Source organism: Fukomys damarensis, unplaced genomic scaffold (assembly GCF_012274545.1).
Source record: "Fukomys damarensis isolate Sample0158 unplaced genomic scaffold, DMR_v1.0_HiC HiC_scaffold_4, whole genome shotgun sequence".
NCBI lineage: Eukaryota > Metazoa > Chordata > Mammalia > Rodentia > Bathyergidae > Fukomys > Fukomys damarensis.
The window spans coordinates 40,862,548-40,867,144 of NW_022900916.1; positions in this window are offsets into that span (position 1 = coordinate 40,862,548).

Consider the following 4,597-nt stretch of genomic DNA (forward strand, 5'->3'; position numbering starts at 1 on the left):
GTTCAGTTTGACGTTAGAACCCAAACGCACTTTGCCTAGGGCTTCTGCGGTTTAAAGTGCAGTTTTCCCGGGAAACAGCTTCTCTTGCCGCTTAGCTGCTAAAGCGAAAGCGGTCTGTTTCCAGAATGTGAAATACTCCACAGAGAAAGGTGCTGCAACACTGTGAGTTTACCAGTGAAGTCCACCTCTTATGTGGAGTGCAACTGTATTCCTTTTTGTTTGTAGGTATCTGCCTAGGGGAGATTGAAACACTGTTGTGAGGCGCTTTTAGCAGAGAAGCCCTTCAGGCCTAAGAGAGTGCCCAGCAGCTCTGAGTGCACACAAGCCTCCAGAACTCTGTCTACTTGGGGTAGGTTCAGTTTGACGGTAGAACCCAAACGCACTTTGCAGAGGGCTTCTGTGCTTTAAAGTGCAGTTTTCCCCAGGAAACAGCTTCTCTCGCCGCTTAGCTGTTTAAAGAAAAAGCGGTCAGTTTCCTGAATATGAAGTACTCCACAGAGTAATGTGCTGCAACACTGTGAGTTTACCAGTGATGTCCCCCTCCTATGTGGAGTACAACTGTGTTCCTTTTTTTTGCAGGTCTCTGCCTGGCAGCGATTGAAACACTGTTGTGAGGCACTTTTAGCAGAGAAGCCCTTCAGGCCTAAGAGAGTGCCTAGCAGCTCTGAGTGCACACAACCCTCCAGAACTCTGTATACTTGGGGATAGGTTCAGTTTGATGTTAGAACCCAAACGCTCTTTGAAGAGGGCTTCTGCGGTTTAAAGTACAGTTTTCCCCGGGAAACAGCTTCTCTTGCCGCTTAGCCGTTTAAAGCGAAAGCGGTGAGTTTCATGGATGTGAAGTACTCCACAGAGAAAGGTGCTGCAACTCTGTGAGTTTACCCGTGAAGTCCACCTCTTATGTGGAGTACAACTGTATTCCTTTTTGATAGTATTTCTCTGCCTAGCGGAGATTGAAACACTGTTGTGAGGCCCTTTTAGCGGAGAAGCCCTTCAGGCCTAAGAGAGTGCCTAGTAGCTCTGAGTGCACACAAGCCTCCAGAACTCTGTATAATTGGGGTAGGTTCAGTTTGACGTTACAAACCAAACGCACTTTGCAGAGGGCTTCTGCGGTTTAAAGTGCAGTTTTCCATGAAAACGGCTTCTCTCGCCTCTTAGCCATTTAAAGCGGAAGAGGTCAGTTTCGTGAATGAGAAGTACTCCACAGAGAAATGTGTTGCAACTCTGTAAGTTTACCAGTGAAGTCCAGCTCTTATGTGGAGTAAAAGTGTATTCGTTTTTGTTTGAAGGTCTCTGCCTGACAGAGATTGTAACACTGTTGTGAGGCACTTTTAGCAGAGAATCCCTTCAGGCCTAAGAGAGGGCCTAGCAGCTCTGAGTGCAAAAAAGCCTCCACAACTCTGCATACTTGGGGATAGGTTTATTTTGACATTAGAACCCAACCGTTCTTTGCAGAGGGCTTCTGCAGTTTAAAGTGCAGTTTTCCTCGGGAAGCAGCTTCTCTCAACGCTTAGCTGTTTAAAGCAAAAGCGGTCAGTTTCCTGAATGTGAAGTACTCCAAAGAGTGAGGTGCTGCAACACTGTGAGTTTACCAGTGAAGTCCCCCTCTTATGTGCAGTACAACTGTGTTCCTTTTTCTTTGTAGGTCTCTGCCAGGCAGAGATTGAGACACTGTTGTGATGCACTTTTAGCAGAGAAGCCCTTCAGGCCTAAGAGAGTGCCTAGCAGCTCTGAGTGCAAAAAAGCCTCCAGATCTCGGTATACTTGGGGAGAGGTTCAGTTTGATGTTCGAACCCAAACGCACTTTGCTGAAGGCTTCTGCTGCTTAAAGTACAGTTTTACCCGGGAAACAGCTTCTCTCACCGCCTAACCGTTTAAAGCGAAAGCGGTGAGTTTCATGAATGTGAAGTACTCCACAGAGAAATGTGCTGCAACTCTGTGAGTTTTCCAGTGAAGTCCCCCTCTTGTGTGGAGTACAACTGTGTTCCTTTTTGTTTGAAGGTCTCTGCCTGGCAGAGATTGAAATACTGTTGTGAGGCACTTTTAGCAGAGAAGACCTTCTGGCCTAAGAGAGTGCCTAGCAGCTCTGAGTGCAAACAAGCCTCCAGAACTCTGTATACTTGGGGTCGGTTCAGTTTGACGTGAGAACCCAAACGCTCTTTGCAGAGGGCTTCTGTGGTTTAAACTGCAGTTTTCCGAGGGAAACGGCTTCACTTGCCACGTGGCCTTTAAATCTAACGCGGTCAGGTCGTGAATGTGAAGTACTGCACAGAGAAAGGTGCTGCAACTCTGTGAGTTTACCAGTGAAGTACACCTCTTATGTGGAGTACAACTGTATTCCTTTTTCTTTGTAGGTCTCTGCCTGGCAGAGATTGAAACACTGTTGTGAGGCACTTATGGAAGAGAAGCCCTTCAGGCCTAAGAGAGTGCTTAGCAGCTCTGAGTGCACACAAGCCTCCAGAGCTCTGTATACTTGGGGATAGGTTCAGTTTGACGTTAGAACCCGAACGCACTTTGCAGAGGGCTTCTGTGGTTTAAAGTGCAGTTGAACCCAGGAAACAGCATCTCTCACTGCTTAGCCGTTTAAAGCGAAAGCGGTCAGTTTCATGAATGTGAAGTACTCCACAGAGAAAGGTGCTGCAACACTGTGAGTTTGCCAGTGAAGTCCACGACTTACGTGGAGTACAACTGTATTCCTTTTTGTTTGTAGGTCTCTCAATGGCAGCGATTGAAACACTGTTGTGAGGCACTTTTAGCAGTGAAACCCTTCAGGCCTAAGAGAGTGCCTAGCAGCTCTGAAGGCACACAAGCCTCCAGAACTCTGTATACATGGGGATAGGTTCAGTTTGACGTGAGAACCAAAACGCACATTACAGAGGGCTTCTGCGGTTTAAAGTACGGTTTTCCCCGGGAAACAGCTTCTCTCGCCGCTTAGCCGTTCAAAGCGAAAGCGGTCAGTTTCATGAATGTGAAGTACTCCACAGAGAAAGGTGCTGCAACTCTGTGAGTTTACCAGTGAAGTCCACCTTTTATGTGGAGTACAACTGTATTCCTTTTTGTTTGTAGGTCTCTGCCTGGCAGAGATTGAAACACTGTTGTGTGGCACTTTTAGCAGAGAAGCACTTCAGGCCGAAGAGAGTGCCTAGCAGCTCTTATTGCGCACAAGCCTCCAGAACTCTGTATACTTGGGGAAGGGTTCAGTTTGACGATAGAACCCAAACGCACTTTGCAGAGGTCTTCTGTGGTTTAAAGTGCAGTTTTCCTTGGGAAACAGCTTCTCTCGCTGCTTAGCTGTTTAAAGTGAAAGCGGTGAGTTTCATCAATGTGAAGAACTCCACAGAGAAAGGTGCTGCAACTCTGTGAGTTTACCAGTGAAGGCCACCTCTTATGTGCAGTACAACGGTATTCTTTTTTGTTTGTAGGTGTCTGTCTGGCGGAGATTGAAACACTGTTGTGAGGCACTTTTAGCAGAGAAGCCCTTCAGTCCTAAGAGAGTGCCTAGCAGCTCTGAGTGCACACAAGCCTACAGAACTCTGTATACTAGGGGATAGGTTCAGTTTGACGTGAGAACCCAAACGCACTTTGCAGAGGGCTTCTGCGGTTTAAAGTGCAATTTTCCCCGGAAAGCAGCTTCGCGCGCCGCTTAGCCATTTAAAGTGTAAGCGGTCAGTTTCGTGAATGAGAAGTACTCCACAGAGAAAGGTGCTGCAACTCTGTGAGCTTACCAGTGAATTCCAGGTCTTATGTGGAGTACAAGTGTATTCGTTTTTGTTTGAAGGTCTCTGCCTGCTAGAGATTGTAACACTGTTGTGAGGCACTTTTAGCAGAGAAGCCCTTCAGGCCTAAGAGAGTGCCTAGCAGCTCTTAGTGCAAAAAAGCCTCCAGATCTCGGTATGCTTGGGAATAGGTTCAGTTTGACGTTAGATCCCAAAGGAACTTTGCAGAGGTCTTCTGCGGTTTAAAGTGCAGTTTAACCCTGGAAACAGCTTCTCTCGTGCTTAGCCATTTAAAGCAAAAGCGGTCTGTTTCATGAATGTGAAGTACTCCACAGAGAAAGGCGCTGCAACTCTGTGAGTTTACCAGTGAAGTCCACGTCTTATGTGGAGTAGAAATGTATTCCTTTTTGTTTGTAGGTCTCCGCCTGCAGAGATTGAAACACTGTTGTGAGGCACTTTTAGCAGAGAAGCCCTTCAGGCCTAAGAGAGTGCCTAGCAGCTCTGACTGCACACAAGCCTCCAAAACTCTGTATACTTGGGGATAGGTGCATTTTGACATTAGAACCCAAACGCTCTTTGCAGAGGGCTTCTGCGGTTTAATGTGCAGTTTCCCAGGGAAAGAGCTTCTCTCGCCGCTTAGCCGTTTAAAGCGAAAACGGTCAGTTTCACTAATGTGAAGTACTCCACAGAGAAAGGTGCTGCAACTCTGTGAGTTTCCCCGTGAAGTCCACCTCTTATGTGGAGTACAACTGTATTCCTTTTTCTTTGTAGGTCTCTGCCTTGCAGAGGTTGAAACACTGTTGTGAGGAACTTATGGGAGAGAAGCCCTTCAGGCCTAAGAGAGTGCCCAGCAGCTCTGAGTGCACACAAGCCTCCAGAAA